Source organism: Antechinus flavipes, chromosome 2, assembly GCF_016432865.1.
Source record: "Antechinus flavipes isolate AdamAnt ecotype Samford, QLD, Australia chromosome 2, AdamAnt_v2, whole genome shotgun sequence".
Lineage (NCBI taxonomy): Eukaryota > Metazoa > Chordata > Mammalia > Dasyuromorphia > Dasyuridae > Antechinus > Antechinus flavipes.
Window position 1 is genome coordinate 343,383,890 of NC_067399.1, and position 18,998 is coordinate 343,402,887.

Here is an 18,998-nt window from a genome sequence, read left to right on the forward strand (position 1 = left end):
AGTCCTTGCCAGAGTCCTCTGACTGATTCTTTATTTGGAATATGGTCATCTCCCTAAGAACCAGTGTAGCTTAAGAAAGGACTGAGGAATGGTTGATACGGTGTTTATGTTCACTTCATGATGATGTGATTGCTGGATAATGCTAGATAATGGATGATGCTTTTGTGATTTCCCAGCATCAATAGAGTGAAGCAGGCCTATTTGTTCCTCCCATGCTTTTTAGCATGATGTTTTCAGCGATACTGTCAAATATCTTTAACAAGGATGAAAATGGCATTAAGGTCAACTAATGCACTTTTTTTTTTTTTTTTTTTTTTGGCTGAGGCAATTGAGGTTAAGTAACTTGCCCAGCGGCACACAACCAGGAAGTGTTAAGTACTTGTCTAAGGTCAGATTTGAACTCAGGTCCTCCTGACTTCAAGGCTGGTGTTCTCTCCACTGTGCCACCTAGCTGCCCCAACTACTGCACTTTTGATAAATTCTTTCATTTGAAAAGGCTATCAGCTAATGAAAGTGCAAGAGAGTTGACTTTTTCTTTTTAAATGATTGTACACTCAATGCTGCCTCTGATGCGGAGATGCAACAGAGTATGGCTAGATTCTCTGCTGCTTGTGTCAATTTTGGCCTCACAATTAACACTAAGAAAACAGAGATTCTTCACCAGCCAACACCACACTAATCATACATAGAAACATGGGTTACAACAAATGAGAACTTTTAAATGCCGTTGAATAGTTCAGTTACCTTGGTAGATTTTCTAGGGATGTACACATAGACAATAGGGTTGATGTACATATTACCAGAGCTAACTTGGTGTTTGGAAGGTTCAGATAGAAAGTGTGAGAGAGCAGTATTAGACTGCCTACCAAACCGAAGATCTGTAGAGCCATTGTGCTGACCTCATTGTTGTATTCCTGTGAAACATGGACAGTATATCATTAATATGCCAAGAAACTGAATAACTTCCACTTTAATTGTCTTAGGAAGATTCTAAAGGTCATTTGGCAAAATAATTACTGGACACAAAGGTCCTCTTTTGAACTGAATTACAAATGTTCAAATTCTGTTGCAGACTACACAACTCAGATGGACTGGCCACATTGTTTGAATACCAAATGTATATTTTGCCTAAAAGATACAAGGATCAGATACTTCATTAATACATATTAATTGCTTGAAGGCAGCAGTTTGAAATGGGGTGGGGGTTGGAAAGCCAATGATAGTAAAGAATCCAGGATGATTCCTAGAGTTCAAGTCTGGGGGACTGGGAAGATGCTGCTGCCTTTTACAGTAATAGGGAAAAGGATGGGGAGAGAAAATAATGAGTTCTGTTTTAGACATATTAAGTTTAACATGTCTATAAGATATCCAGTTCAAGATGTCTGACAGACAGTTACAAGTGAGAGATTGAAAGTTCAGCAGAGAGATGGGGACAGGAAAGATAGACTGAGAATCATGAGATGAATGTTTTACATAATTTCACATGGGCCTTCTCGATGGGGGAGGGGGGCAAGGGAGAAAATCTGGAACTCAAAAGTTTTAAAAACAAATGTAAAAACTTGTTTTACATGTAACTGGAAAAATATTTGTGTACACACACACACACACATATATATATACACATATATACAAAAACAAAATGAGAATCATAAGACGATAATACCTTTGGTTCCTAATGAGGATCATCACCAAGTGAAGTAGCTTAGAGGGAGAAGAGAAAAAGATTCAGGACTGAACACTAAATAGTGGAGTAGTCAATTATAATGAATAAAACACTACCTTCGCAGAGAATATGGATCAAATCTGAATTCAAGAAGACTCATCATCTTGGATTCAAATCTGGCTTCAGAAACTTACTAGCCATGTGACTCTAGGCAAGTCACATATATCCAATTTGCCTCAGTTTCCTCATCTATAAAAATAAATTGTGAAGACAAAATTCTGCAAGTTAGTGCCTATGTGACCTTAAACAAGTTACTACATTTTTAAATGCATTTAGAAATGGATTGGTGGGATTGTAAAATAATTTAACCATTCTGGAAAGCAATTTGAAACTATACCCAAAGAGCTATAAAACTACAAATCCTCTGATCCAGCAATGTCACTATTGGGCCTATATTCCAAAGAGATCATAAAAGAGGGAGAAGGACCCACATGTGCAAAAATGTTTATATTAGCCTTTTTTGTAGTGATAAGGAACTGGATACTGGGTAGATGCCCCTCAATTGGGAAATGGTTGAATAAGTTATAGTATATGATTGTAATAGAATATTATTATTCTATAAGAAACGATCAACAGGAAGATTTCAGAAAGGCCTAGAGAAACTTATATGAATTGATGCTACGTGAAGTGAGCAGAACCAAGAGAACAGTGTACACAATAACAATGAAATTATGTAATGATCGCCTGTGATGGGCTTGACTCTTAGATTCAACAATGGTTCAAGGTAATTCTAATGGATTTGCGATAGAAAGAATTATCTACATCCAGAGAGAGAACTATGGAGACTGAATATGGATCAAAGCATAATATTTTCACCTTTTTTTTTTTCTATTGTGGTTTGTTTATTTTTTCCTTTTTAATCTGATTTTTTGTGAATGTGTGCAGCATGATTAATATGGAATTATGTTTAGAAGGATTGTACTTTTTAACCTATATTGGATTGGTTACTGTCTTGGTGATGGAGAGAAGGAGAAAATTTGGAATACAAGTTTGTTGAAAACTATTTTTGCATGTATTTGAAAAAACAAAATACTATTAATTTTTAAAAATTTTAATAGCTTTTTATTTACAAGTTATATGCATGGGTAATTTTACAGCATTGACAATTGTCAAACCTTTTGTTCCAATTTTTATCCTCCTTCCTCCTCACCCCCTCCCCTAGATGGCAGGATGACGAATACATGTTAAATATGTTAGAGGATAAATTAAATACAAAATAAGTATACATATCCAAACCATTATTTTGCTGTACAAAAAGAATCGGACTCTGAAATATTGTACAGTTAGCCTGTGAAGGAAATAAAAAATGCAGGCAGGCAAAAATATAGGGATTGGGAATTTGATGTAATGGTTCTTAGTCATCTCCCAGAGTTCTTTCTCTGGGCATAGCTGGTTCAGTTCATTACTGCTCCATTGGAACTGATTTGGTTCATCTCATTGCTGAAGATGGCCAGATCCATCAGAATTGATCATCATATAATATTGTTGTTGAAGTATATAATGATCTCTTGGTCCTGCTCATTTTACTCAGCATCAGTTTGTGTAAGTCTCTCCAGGCCTTTCTGAAATCATCCTGTTGGTCATTTCTTACCGAACAATAATATTCCATGATATTCATGTACCACAATTTATTCAGCCATTCTCCAATTAATGGGCATCACTAGGTTGCTTATTAGGAGTCTATATCAGTAAACCTGATGCTACTGCTTCTCCTGGGTGATAAGTCACACATTGTCTACCTGTATTAGTGACTGGGATATTATCTACACATTCCCCAGTTTCTCACATCAGTGTGTGGATGGATACTGTTTTGTAAGTGCTCTCAGGAGGTGAAATAGTCAAGCCTACTGTTCCTGGAGGCAAGGGCTCCATAGGCTGGAGAGGAACAGATTTCACCTCTCCAGGGGGTATCTCAGTTGTCCCAGATGCATACAACTCTATTTTCCCCAATTATTATTCCTTTCTCCCATCAGATTGTTTTCTGGCTGGTTGATTGTGTAATCCCCTTTTCCCATCAGATTGCTTCCCGGGTACTGAACTTCTAGGCACTCTCTGGGTGTAGCAATAGCTGCCATCATGCCCCAAGTATTTTTTTGTCTTAGGTCCTAGCCTGGGCCCCTCATCCCATTTCCCTGAATCAGTATACATTATGAGGCCCAGTGGAAGCCTCTATTGCATTTTGGACATGGGGTTTTGGGTTTTGTTCTGCTACCCTGTTTTCCCACTCTGTCTCTAGGCCAACATTGAGCTTTCAGATGCCCTACTTTACCACACTGAAAGCATTGACGAGTCTCTTTGGAAGTCCCTTGCTAAAAGGGACCCTGTCTCCCCATGTTTGAATTTTGGGAAGTCTGTATCATAGCCTGGCTATAAAAGGCATTTGTGCCCACTATGGCACAGAGTCTTATGAGCTCCTCTAAAGGAGCATCCTTGCGCAGTCCTAGTATAATTCTTCTACAAACCTCATTAGCATTTTCCTTAGCAAGTTGCCTTATTATAATGTCTGTTACTGCATTTTCACCATTAATTCATACGACAGCAGTCTGTAGACGTCCCACAAAATCAGCAAAGGATTCATTTGGCCCTTGTGTTATTTTTGTGAAGGCTTCACCCTTGTCATTTTCATTGGGAAGCAAAGTCCATGCTTTGATAGCAGCAGCAGCAATTTGCCCATATGTTGCTAAGGGATAATTAATCTGTACTGAAATTTCTGCATAAGAATCTACACCTGTTAGTTGATCACAGGTGATTGGAGGATTAAGTCCACTTTGACTGTTTTGTTGGGTTTGTATCCTACAGAGCTCACTATATTCAGAAAGCCACAACAAGTTTTGTCCAGGTTCTAAGCATGTCCTCGTTATAGATTTCCAGTCCCTAGGGCTTAAGACTTCATAAGCCAAATTCTGTAATAACATCTTAACATAAGCTGATGTAGCCCCAAAAAGAGTGCAAGCCTTTTTTAGGTCTTTGAAAATTTCTATATCAAAAGGAGTGTATCTTCTATTTTCTTGACCTGCAGAGTCAAACTCTTGAATCATGGGATACATTTCCAGTTGCAAATCACTTAAAATCTGGCCTTCTTCCGTGGCTTAACTACTGCCTTTTGTAATCTAGTCATAGGAGGGAGTGATTTTTTTGGGGAAAATGCTGGTGGTGTCACAGCCCTTCCTATTACTCCTTCCCCCTCCCTCCCAGAAGGTGAAGTTGATGGGGGTGTGTCAAGAACCAGTTCAGGTGTAGGTGGGGTTGAAGCTGCTTTGTGAGAGCCAGAATCACCATGCCCTTCACCCTACCCTTCACCACGCCCTTCATCCTCACTTAACCCCTCATGCCCTTTGGTGATATCGCTGTTAATCCCTCCTTTGTCCTCATTTTCCTCACACTTCCTCATCTGGCCATTTTTAGAATGTTCCTTTTTTCTATAACTAGCAGGATTTTTTAAAGGCCAATTATATTATATTGCATATATATATATATATATGTTTCTTTGGTAAGTGAATCATAACCATTGTCATTATAATATTCGCAGAGTTGATTTCCTACAAGTTTCCAATTATCTAAGCTTATCTCTTCTTCCTCAAAAAACCAAGGGGATGTACATTCTAATGTCTCCACGAATCCATCAATCTGCTCTCAAGTCATAAATAAGCCCTGTCTCTTTATCAGTCTGAGCATGCTTCCCACAGATCTCCTTTGGGGTGGGGTTGGGATTGGGGCTGGGGCTGGGGCTGGATCTTTTCCTAATATCTGCCCCATTGTAGCTAGAAAAGGTTACTAGTTTAGCCCTTAACAAAGTAAGTTCCCTGTTTGTCTATTTAAATACTCATCCTATTTACTGGTTACTGGAGACTTCTTCAGAGAAGTTAGGGTCCTTCGTTCCCACCAAATGTAATGACTGCGCCTAGTATCAGAATTAGCCGGAGTCAGGATAAGCAAAAGTCCGTTTTTATTCTTGGTCTTAGACTCAGGATTGAACAGGATGGAAGCAGAATCTCCGCGACCACCTTCTCCCTCTTCTACCACTGAGAGTGTATCTCTGGCTAGTCTTACTCCATCCCTTAGTCCCTCCCACAATCCTCTATACGGCAATCATTGAGTGAGTACAAAGAGTGGAAAGTACCATTTTCCAAGCATATGCCCATAGAGTACTGTCCAATCAGTAGTTAGCTTGAAGTGCTCAGCAGTCCTGATCTCAGTGCTTTGATTCAATAGTTCCAGCCCTCTACATTATCCCACCACATTAATTATAGAAAGCAGCTATGTAAAAGATGAATGGGAAATAATTAATAGAAGTACTAGAATAAGGAGGAATTTGGGAAAGTCTTTCTATAGCAGTGGGGATTTTAGCTGGGACTTGACAGAAACCAGGGAAGCCAAGAAGTGGAAGTGAAGAGTGAGAACATTTCATGCATAGAAGACAGCTAGTGAAAATGCCCAGAATCAGGAATTGGACTGTCTTTATCAAGGAAAAAAAAACCAGTGTCACTAGATGTAAGAAAACTTGGGAAACAGAGTGTAAAGGTGATGAGATTAGGGTTAGGATGGTCAGGGGGTTAAATGATGAGGTTAGTGGCGGGTTCAGGTATCAGTGGACCAAATGAAGAGATTTGGCTCCCCTAAATTCCTTTTAGGATTCATTACATAGCAGGGAGTTGCCTTCTGATGGCTCAGAGGTCTTTCATAAAGGAATTTACCAATCCAAAAGCTAGACTGATAAAAAGAAGTTTATTATTGGCATTGGGAAGTCAACCTTTTCTATGCATGAATAGAAAGACTGAATTCCTTAGTGGAAAGGTCCCAGAAGAGAAGTAAAGTTTCTCATAGAGAAATCCCAACAGAGAGGTATAAAGTCTTATTAAGGAGATAAGTAAGAAATTAAAGTGAGGGTAACATTGAAAGAGAATATCATTTCAGTGGGCAGAGGGTTCCTTGGTATAGGATAGCATGGCATGGCATGTTAGGTCCTCTGCAAGGATTGAGCACAAAGTTGCTGTTTTTATAAGGAAATCTGAGACAGAAGTTTCAATTGAATTAGATTCCCTCAATGCTGTCACTGCCCCCAGGCCTAGATGAGACCACTTACTGGGAGTGGTTTTGAGTCAACAATAAGGGTCAATAGAAATTAAGATGTCCAGCTAAATGAGATTACTTCTTTATTTTGGTTCCTTGGGGTGGATCTCAAAGAGTCAGGGTTCAAGAAGAATTTCTCCTTGAAGGAGTTTTAGAGAGTTTCAGGGCTCCCCTCTTCAAAGGAAGATGGAAAAGGTGGAATTAGATATTGGTTTTGAATGTCAGACAGATTTTATATTCACTTGCTAAGAGGCAGCTCTGGTTAGGCCCTCATTAATCAGACATTAATAAGGCAAACTCAGGAAAACAAGACTTAGAAGTTTATTAGTCTACCAAGGCAGCAAATAGTTAAGAGTGCAGTTAGACTGGATTTCAGACTGCTGCTGCTTTTGTAGACAGGAGTAGACTTCCATATAAAGGCAAGAGTACTTGGTTGGAACACAAATTATGAGAAGATGGAGTCAGTTCCTTTTCCATAACAGTGTTGATGTAGTAAATAAAAGCACAAGAAGTGATAATATGAAATAGAAATATGAAGTAGATTTGGGAGAGCATAGTACTTAGCAACATGGAGCAATCATGACAAGCCATCCATCACAGGTAACAGAGATTTACCATTTATGTGAATTTATGTGAAATTTCTCATAGACTCAACCAACCACAACAAAGCAAGACAAAATCATAAGTGACTGAGCAACTTGCTTTTTGGGAGGGATGCGACTTTTTACAGCTCAGAGGGAGGAGGGGAAAATAAGGGTGAGATCTAGGGAGTAACAAGGTTATATATTGAAGTGTTGAATTCCCATCAAGGTTGTCTCAAATATGGTAATCAAGATAGCCTAAAAGATTGAAGACTGAATGGATGGATTAAACAATGGACTCTGGCTTCACATCATTCTATGCAAACAAGAAAATCTGGGAGATTTTGTGATTAATAAGAACAGGATTTGCCCGTTTTAGCAATTCCTGAGAATAAGCTGGTTTAGGGTTCACATTGATACATTTGGGATTTAGTGAAAAATAATGAGATTGATGGTCAGGAACAAAATGTTAGGGTTTGGTCATGTGAAATATTCACAATGGCCATTTTCTTTGCTAAAAGATTTTTTTTTTAGCTTCTTTTAGCTAAAAAGTTAAAAACAAAATTTTTTTTTATTTAGGAAAAAAAGGTTACAGACAAAATAAAGAGATACAATTAGACACCAAGAACAGTAAATATGAAATAGAGTTAACAATTAACAATGGAAAAGACAATTTCCCTAGTGGAACTCACAATTAACCAGGAGAAAGGTAATATGCCATAAGTATGCCTTTAACTGAAAGGCTAAATACACAGAGGAGTTTAACACCCTAAAAGAGTTAGTTATAAGAAAGAAAAAGATACCATGAGGCAAGAGAAGAGTGAGGAAAAAGACACTATAAGGCAGAATGTCATGGTGGTATTAAACTAAAGAGGTCCAGCAAAGATGGCATGGACTGTGGATAGATTTTTAGGGGAAATTTAACCTCGGTAGTTTGACATTTAATTTGAATTTGACTGGACACAGTAAGGTAGGGCTACCTCCACAGAAATTGGGACTATAAGATTAAACTGATCACCATCAGTTCCCTTCCTTGCTTGCCTCAGGGAATAATTTTATCAATACTTCAAGCTCTCTCTATTAACCCCACTTAGTAATCCAGGACCTAATCATTTCCCCATTCTTTTAATTTGTTAAAGAAATCTTTAGCAAAGTAGGTTTCCTAATAATAGGAAAGTATTAGGGGCCCTACATAGGAAGGGGTTTAGTAGATAGACACTAAAATTTTAGAGACTCAGTCCTGAGATACTTGTTAAGTAGTATTTAAGAAGCTGGAAGTGAAATACAGTGGTCTGAGGGGAGGGAGTATTACAAAGATGAATAGAAGCCAAAATTTGGTGACACCATAGGGCTTCAAAATTGGTTATTAGGGCACAATAACAGAGATTATCACAGGGTCAGTTTGCACCTTACTGGAAGCCTACTCAGATTCTGGCCAATATTTTGCTGTGGTCCATTCACCCCAACAATCAATTTCCCCACAAACAAATGGGACTCAAAGTCCTTTGTGTTAAGGGGCAATTATCTTATTTCCTGAAACTACTTCCTGTTAGGAATGGATGTAGAAATGAGTGATCCTACAGGATCTGAATTTGCCACATGTTTATTTTGAATGTTTGAGGAGTGGGCCAGCATTCAGTGAATTCTAAGTCAGATCCTTGAAGCTGATTGATACAACTATCTAGTTGTGATCATTCCGACACTAGAATATATCTAGTCTAGAAAGACTATCAGTCTAGAAGAAAACAAACCTAACAAGCAGAAGTTAGGGACTGGCTGAAGGAGTTTCCTGTTTGAAGACACTTCAAAAATATTTAGAGAAAGCCAGTAGTTTGACCAAAAACTTGTGAGAGCCCACAAAGTGAGGCAGACGAGAGAGAGAGAGCGAGAGAGCAAGAGCGAGAGAGAGCGAGCGAGAGAGAGAGAGAAAGAGAGAGAGAGAGAGAGAGAGAAAGAGAGAGAGAGAGAAACCTTTTAGAGGCAAAACCTTTATTCTTGGGCAGAATAGACTTCTATAAAGAGCTAGATGTCTCTCTCTCTCTCTCTCTTTTTTTTAAAATAAAGACTACATTATTTGTAAGGAGAGACCTTGCACTCAGTTGATAAAGAAAACCCAGAAGTAACAATTTAAAGGAGAAGGGATGGAGTAGAGCCTCCAGAGACTTCCACCAAAACAAAAAGTCTACTTAAGAACAAAAACCCACTTAAGTCTGGGATGATGTTAGAAGTGGGGTTCCCTGGTAGGTTGCCACTTAAAGAGAATTGTCAAGATCCATACAAAGGAGACTGTGTTGGGGAGATGAAGTAAAATTTAACTCAAAAGCAATTTTCAGAAAGGAAGATCCCACCAGACTAAAGAGGTATTCACAAAATCCTTCTTTAACAGGTCTTAGGTCATTCAGTGGCTGAACAAGCTCACAAATTATTGTGTACAATCTAAACTATATTTGGGCTGGTATGAAGGCAGGCATTTTCATGCCATGCTTTCTTTTCACATGTACATGAACTTGCAGTTAACCAGAAATAAAAAATATCTAACAAACTTTTCTTAAAAGTTTCATTGCTAAGCAGTGGAAGTAGTAGTAATAGAAGAAGTAGAAGAAGAAACACTATACAGTATCACAAATGACTTTGCTTTAAAACAACCACAGACTAGAGATGTGAAATTAGCCCTTTAAATAATGGAAGCAAATTAAAAGTGAAGAAATTTCACCTAACTAGCAGGGGATCCAGAAAAGGGTTTGAGCACCAGTGAGTACAGGTTTTTCTCACCTCCACCAATCAATGAAGGCGGAAAAGCTCAGGTGGGCTAAAACTATACTCAGTGAGAGAAGGCCAACTAATCTAAAATAAAACCATGAAATGATGCAAATAACAGTAAATAGTTTTCACCAATCTCAGATTAACTTCCAAAAATCCTAATCAAGAGTTTTCAAAAATTTAAAGGTAAAGAGATTTCAAAACTATTTCACCTTTGTAAAGGAATAGTATCTCTAATACCAAGTTTTTTTCCTAGGGCTGATGCTAGCAAGAGCAGAGAAGAACTAAACCTGAGGCTGAGAACCTGGGTGGAAGGAGGAGGAAAATGCATCCTGTTCAAGCTTTTCCTTTCTGTCTCTTTAAATAAATGTCTACCTTTGTTTAAGGAAGAAAACAAAATATCTTAAAGATAATCTTAAAATTCAGAACTTAGACTATAATTAAAATCATTTTGGGTAAAACTTATACCACATGTCCATCAGGGCTGACAGAATTTTAAAACATAGCTCATAACAATTTTACAGATTGCACAATATACAATTTAGAAAGCAAACATGTGTTAGGTTAAGTTAGTTATCAGAGAATTTTGCTTAAATACAGATTTAAATTTTCAATAGTAATACTTTAATATTAAAGATTGATACACACATATTTCTAATATCTTATGCCCAAATTAATTCACAATTGTAGAATCTACCTGTTAATAGTGATTCTAGTCTCATACAATTTAGAATCACATTTCCGATTTAAATACATACAAATTTAAAACTGCTTCTTTGGGAGAAACTTTTTGAATGCCAATTTTTTTCCAAAGTGTAGGCCTTCACTTTGAAACTTTCTAACATTCCCATTTGTTCTCTTGAAGCCCCCCCATTTTTTTCAGTGACAGTAAACTATTTGAAGCCTGAGATGTAGATACAGGTCTATACCTGGGGATAAAATGGCAATGGCTCTGATCTCTTCCCAAACCTTGTGGATGGCTTATATTCTCCCCTCAAACCATGTGGATGGCTTATATTTTTACCCTCCTGTCTATTCATCTGGAGAGAAGGGAGAAAGATCCTAAAAAGTGCTAAGCTGCCTGCCCAAGCCAAGATACACTCTTGTCTAGAGAAGTAGGGAAGACTGCTTCTGTCTTTTATATTGGAAAACTGAAAAGATCACATTCTTCTATATTCTTGGAGTACCTTGAGGAAGATTTTAAGACTATAAATTGGGGACATAGGAGGTAGCCATCTAAAAAGAAGCCAAGGGTGATTCCAGATCATGGGCTGGGGAAAGGTGTTGGGAAGCATACCTTTTATTGGAGATACTATCTTACAAATGGGACCTAATCATCAAATCAGAGCATTGGCTTAACAATTTCACAAATCTCTTTGAGAGAAGTTAAAGAAAAGAGCATCCCCCTTTTCAAGCTGGTAGTCTAGGAGGATAAGCCTTTATCTCTTGAAAACTTAGCTTTTAAGAAAATGCAGGTTAATTTAAAGCACAAACAAAAGGAGACTGTCACAGAGACTCAAAGAAGGCAGTCAGGCAGACACAGAGACAACACAGAAAGTGAACATTTTAAATCCTAGATGGCCAGATGTTATATTAGTTCCTCTTTGCAACATGGGGGAGTGCAAACTCCCCTAAAAAAAACAAAATCCTACTATAAAGTGGCCTCATCCATTCATCTAGCATCCTGGTTCTCTAACTGGGGATATGCAATTATTCTCAGAAAAGGACACAGCCTATTCGGGAGGGATCCCCCTACTTTAGATTTATCACTTACCAGTTTTCAGAGCAAAATGATAACAAGTGTACTCCAAGATTTTTTGGGTTCCTGGTTATTCCCCACTTTAGTTGAGGAGTAGGAAAAATATTGGGATGTACATTTTTTACCTTTTGTCAACAAGGCCAGAGGGGTTTGAACACTAAATGGTGGGATTAGTGCACATGATTGTTTCCAGATTGCTATATTTTGTAAGTTGGTTGTGAAAGTACTTAAAACCTGGTTGATTGTTGAAGAGGACCAAAATGATATCACTATGTTAGAGTTCAGTTACAGTGTGTTTGATTGTGGCTGATTAGACCAATATGAACTCTGAATACTCTACCGCAGATCAGACACAAACAGTACCTGTAAACATTTAGGGTGGTTTCTCTAACTTTTTGTGTAGCATGCACTTCTTTTGAACTAATTCAATTCTGCTTTGCTCACAGAGTACAGCACCTTTTCTAATGCGGTCACACCATACTTGGTGATTCTGTGCCAATATCTCCCATGTCATATAATTGGTTTTAAAGTTCTTAAAAGAGATCTTGAGAGCATCCTTTATCACTTTTTCTGACTACCTTGTGAGCACTTGCCCTGTGTAAGCTTTACATAAAACAGTTCCTTTTGGCAATTTTATATTTGGCATTTGAGTAATGTGGTCAGTCCAACGAAGTTGTACTTTCTGCAGTAGAGTTTGAATGCTTGGCAATTTAGTTCGAAAAAGGACCTCAGTGTCTGATATCTTATTTTTTCATCCATTTTCTAACTCTATTTTATCTACTTTGATCACTTCAGATGAAAGAGCGACGGAGAAAGACAGAGACAGAGAAAGAGAGATATCATTGTGCCCTCTGATTCTAAAAGATCTGAGTGGTTTTCTTTCATGATCACTTCACATAAAATATCCAAGCTCTCTTTTATTTTTGGTTATGGCTTTCAGGTCACTACCTGAGAGATTATTAAATTATTTCTCCTTTGATCTGTTTTCCAGGTCATTAAAAAAATTTTTTTTTACATTTTCTTCCAGTGCTTCTGGCAAAATTGCTTTCTCTTAGCTGTATTCTAAATAAATAACTACAGCCTCAATCAACATTTATTGGAAGTTACTATTATTTATTAAGACAAAATAAATATTTAGAACAAAAAAGTAAATAATTCCTCCTCTTCACACTCTTCCCCCTGACCAGTGTCCAAAAGAGAAATCTTTATTATGAAAGAATACTACCCTGCCCTATACAGAACTATTATTTTGAGATCTGTAGCCTAGGGTATTTCATTAATATATATTACAAAATAGGATTTACAACTGCATTAAGCCTCTATTTGTTGCTTCTGCTCTGAGTCCTAGATAGTTCCTTTTCAGTTGCTCTATTATTTATCTAGCTCTATTATTCTTCTGCTTACCCCAACTGGAGTTGATTCCTTCTTGGATTTGTCACCTATATTCAGAATATTGACTTTTAAATGTCACTCTGAGATATAACTTTTTGTATCTAAAAGTAAGTTCCAGAGTTAGGCAAGATAGGGACTTCCTGGTGGCAATCCAATTTTAATTAAGCCACATAACTTTTGTGCAGTTTATGTACTCTGCTAATCACCTTGTGAAAAGTGGTAAAAGTTGCACACATGTCCAGGCTATAAGCCACACCACTTCTCACTTGTTTTGGTAAGATGAAATCTCTTATGCAAGTGTAAGTGGCAGAACTCTGGAAAGGTATATTTGAATCAAGGACAGCAGAGTGCTTATAGTTAAGAACCTACTCTGATGGATGGAATAATGGTTCTCTAGTTAAACATATACTTAATATGTAATGATGTAATTACTTGTAGTTGGCATATACTTAGAGTGATATAATGATGTAATGGGCAGTTGGCATATGCACAGTTGTTGTAGTGATGTAATCGTACTGAGGTATTTAAGGGCTGAAAGGACTGGGAACTGGGAATCTCAGTCACAGACATAGAGAAAACTTGTCTTGTGGTGGCTCTCCTGCCTTCATCACTCCTTTACTAAGACCAAAGACTCAGGCTAGTCTAGAAATCCTCTAGAGAGTTAGTCCGGACATTACACTCGAGTGCTACTGTTCCTCTACATTTCACTTTCTGTGTAGCCTGGCTTCTGTCCAAATCACAAAATCAGTTGTCTTTTCTCATTCATACTTATTAGATGAATGATTGAATGTTTCTTATAGGTTTCATATGTTTCTTATGGAATTTCACTGTCACCTAATTGATTTTCTAGATTTATAAGCATTCTTGTTATGTTATGTTGTGTTCATTAGCCTGTCCTTTTGATCCTGCATCTATATGCCTCTCAAATATTGGCTTTCCACCAATATTTTCCTCTTTTCTAGACTAGAGATCTGCCAATTCTGTAGTGAACTAATAACAGAGTTTTTAACAACGATTAACTAAATTTTCCATGGAACTTCCCCAAGGAGACATGGTTCTATTTTTGGAAAGATTCCAAGATTGTGATTTTGATATTCTTTTAGAACTCAGTTTCTCCCCCAGAAGATATTTTCTTATTTTTCTTGGAGGATCTGGTTTCAGTCTAATATATATGAATAGCTTCCTTTTTTGGCTATGGGAATCTTTGTCCTTCTTTACAAATGAGTTGCCATTTTCTGACTTAATAACTTCTCTCAACCTTTTTGTTATCAGCTTCTCTTTTCCTCATTAAAGTTTATACTTTATCTTATACATGAATTGCTGATAATCACAAATTGGGTTCAATGTTTTAAGAGAATTAGCATTTAAAGAAGATTCTAGTTTTTAAAAAAATAAACTTTTATTGATATCTTTTGTTTTTTATGTAACCTAAAATTTCTTCTATACTCTTCCCCCTCCTCTTGCCAGAGTGACATCCTTTATAACAAATATATATATTTAAAAGAAAAAATAAAAACAAGAAGATAATAAATTTAATAACAATCTGCAAAGCATATTAGTACTTTTAAAAAATGGACAATATATGCATTGTTTTACACCTATGGATCTTTGCTCCCCCATTACTACAAAGGAATAGGAAGAAGTATCATCTCATATCATTTTTTTTTTTTTTGAGGCCAAACTTGTTCTTTGTAATTTTGCAATATTCATTTTAAAATTTATCTTCTGATAGTTATTTTCACTTACAGTGATGTACAGATTATATTTATTATTTTCTTAGTCACTCTATAATAACTCATAAATCTTTTGAAGTTTCTTTTTATTCATTATGGTTGCCATTTCTGACAGCAATCATAGTATCACATCATATTTATGTAATTTGTTTGGCCATTTTCCAATTGATGCTTTCAATTATCCTCTTACTTTTTACTAAATCCTAAAGACATTTAGTTCTAATAGCCATGACTGAAATGTTTTCTCCTAAGTAAAGAAACATTTTCTTACAATAATCATTGTCCTGAAGTTTTCTGGCTTACCTCAGGAAAGAGTTCTTTGTTACTGAAAGTCTTCAAGAAAAGAAGGAAGGACTTTTTATTGTGAATTCCTGAGTTGGTTCTGTAACCCAACTTCTTACATAAAATCTAAAGCTTTCTCTTTTAAACATTGATGGGAGTTGGGAGCAGAAGTTATTTATCTTTTTTTTTATTCTAAATATTTGTTTTATCTTTATAAATATAGTAACCAGCAGCAGAATTGTCTTGAATCATTGTATTGCTGAAAATGATATTTACAGCTGATAATCTTATAGTTTACTGTGACTTTGTGTACACTACATTTCACTTTGCATTAGTTCATGAAAGTCTTTCCAAGTTTTCTGAGAGCATCTTACTCATCATTTCTTATAGTATAATAGTATTCCATCATAATTATATGCCACAATTTATTCAACCATTCCCCAATTGATAGATATCCCTCCATTTTCCAATTCTTTGCCACTAGAAAAGAGCTGCTTTAAATATTTTTGTACATATTTTATACTTTCTCTTTTTGTGTTTTTATCTCTTTTGGGATTCAAACCTAGTATTGGTATTGCTAGGTCAAAGGGTAACCATGGTTTTATAAGCTTTAGGGCACGGTTCTAAATTGCTCTACAGAATGGTTGAATCAATTCACAACTCCAGCAACAGTACATAATGTCTCATTTTCCCCTCATCCCCACCAGCATTTGTCATTTTCCTTTTCTGTTCTAGTAACCAATTTAATAGATAAGAGACAGTATCTCTGAATTGTTTTAATTTCTATTTCTCTAATCAATAGTGAGAACTTTTTTTCCTTCATATGGCTATAGCTTTGCTTATTTCATCTGAAAACTTAATATCTTTTGATCATTTTTCATTGGGGAATGGCTTTTATTTTTATAAATTTGATTTAGTTATCTATATGTTTGAGAAATGAGGTCTGAATCAGAGAAAGTTGCTTCAAATTTTTTTCACATCTATGATTGCTATATTTCTCTCCATCCTATTCTCCTCCATTCTGTTTATTCTATTTTCTTTCTTCTTTCACCCTGTCCCTCCTCAAAATTGTTTTGCTTCTGACTGCTCCTTCTTCCAATCTGCCCTCCCTTCTATCAACTTCTCCATCTCCCTCTCCTTCTCCTATCCCCTTTCTCTCCAACTTTCCTGTAGAGCAATATAGTGTATATGTCATTCCCTCTTTGAACCAATTCTGATAGAATAAGGTTCACTCATTTTTCCTTACCTCTCCTATCTTCACCTCTTTTATGTGAGATAATTTAGCTCATTTTATATCTCCCTTTCCCATTCTCCCAGTGCATTCTTCTCACTACTTAATTTTATCTTTTTCATTCATTCATTCATTCATTCATTTATCTATCTATTTATTTATTTTTTGCTGAGGCAATTGGAGTTAAGTGACTTGCCTAGGGTCACACAGCTAGGAAGTGTTAAGTGTCTGAGTCCTCCTAACTTCAGGGCTGGTGCTCTATCAAATTTTATCTTTTTTAAATATTATTACTTCATATGCAACTTACATCTGTGCCATCTGGGTCTAAATATACTCCTAACTGCCCTAATAATGAATAAGTTCTTATGAGTTATAAGTATCATCTTTCCATGTAAGACTATAAACAGTTTAACCCTTAAGGTTAACTGTCTCTCATGATTTTCCTTTCCTATTTACCTTTTTATGCTTCTCTTGAGTCTTATATTTGAAAGTCAGATTTTCTATTCAGGCCTCTTCCTCAAGAATGCTTGAAAGTTCTCAGTTTCATTGAATGTCCACTATTCCCCCTGAAGAATTATACTAAGTTTTGCTTGGTTGAAATATTAGCTCCCTTGCCTTCCAGGAAATCATAATCCAAGTCTTCCAACCCTTTAATGTAGAAACTGCTAAGTCTTGTCTATCCTGATGGTGGCTGCATGATATTTGAATTGTTTATTTCTTTCTGTTTACAATATTTTCTCCTTGACCCCAGAACTCTGGAATTTTACCATAATTTTCCTTGATTTTTTCATTTTGGGATCTCTCTCAGGAAGTGATCGGTAGATTCTTTCCATTTTTATTTTACTCTCTTATAATATCAAGGCAATTTTTCTTGATAATTTTTTGAAAGATGATAAATAGGGTCTTTTCTTGATCATAGCTTTTAGATAGTCAATAATCTTTATCTTAAATTATCTCTGACTTCTATTTTCCAGATCAGTTCTTTTCCCAATGAAAGAGTGTTGGAATTCTAGTGTTAACTCAACTTGAAACAAGATGATAACTCAAGGGAGATGTTAGAATCTTAGTGTTAACTCAATGTAATTGATATAATGCTTGTGTTTACACCTTTACTCATTAGAATTCACAAGTATGGGAGATTCACAAAGTTAACTGTGTAACTTTGTGAATTCACACCTCCCTTAAAGCTCTTAGGGCCAGAGAGCACTCTGGGAGAAAACCCATAATCCCGCTCTCTGCTATATAAGAAGAAAACAGAGTCCCAATTAGGAGAGTTCAGCTGAATTGCATTGGAGAGGAGCACGCTGGGACAGATGCAGAGCACTCTGGGAGATTGAGAGCCAGAACCCCTCTCTCCAAGGCAAGAGAGATTCATTCCATTTTCCACTTGGCTGGCTAGGCTGAAGGATAAACCTTTGGATTTGGAGACATTTGGAGGGAGCTCTTGGAACCAAGCAGAGAGATAGGCCTCTAAGCTAACTAGGCTATATTGGAAGCAATAAAAGATCTGAACTTTTTATCACCTGGCTGAGTTTTGGGTGATTATTTACTCTTAACTGAAACTAAGGCTGCCTCCAGAAAACTTCCCCGAGAAACCTGCTCTCTCCCAGAGAGAACCATCTTATATTATTATTATAAAGAAGAACAAGACTCCAACAAAAGAGTTCAAATTATCTTCTATTTTTTCATTCTTTTGTTTTTGTTTTACTGTTTCTTGATAGCTCATAAAGTCATTAACTTCAATTTGTTCAATTCTAATTTTTAGGAAATTATTTTCCAGTCAACCCTTTTCTGCTGACCTTCTAAGTTTTTTTGACTGGAAAATTATTTCATCCCATCCTTTTGTTATTTCTGCTACTTCAAGAATTGTTTTATGGCATTATTTAAAAGTGCCTTTTCTCTGCCATTTTGGCTTCACTCTTGATCCCCACTCCCCAATTTCCAATTCTTTGACTGAACAAAAAGTACTTCTATAAATATTTTAACATATATGGCAGGTTTATTTGACATATATACCTAGCAGTGGAAACTCTTGGGTAATGCCACTTTATTTGAATAATTACAAATTGCTTACCCAAAATGTTTGTACTAATTCAAGGCACCACTTTAAATGTATTATTGTTTCTCTCTTTTCAAAATCCCTTTAATATTAATTATCCCCATCCTTTGTCATTTTTGCCAATTTGCAAGATGTGAAGTGAAACCTCCAGTTTATTTATATTTGCACATTATTTCTTCTGAGTGATTTGGAACATTCTTTCTGGATTGTTAAAAGTCTGAAATACTTTTTTCTGATCTTTTTGCTTCTATCTTTTGGATTAGGGAATGTCATCAGGCATTTTAGATTTTAAACAGGATATATATATTTAACCTAAAGATATTAAAATAATAGGGGAAGGTAGGTGATACAGTGTATAGAGCACCAGTCATGGAGTCAAGAGGACCAAAGGTCTTAGTAATCCTAGAC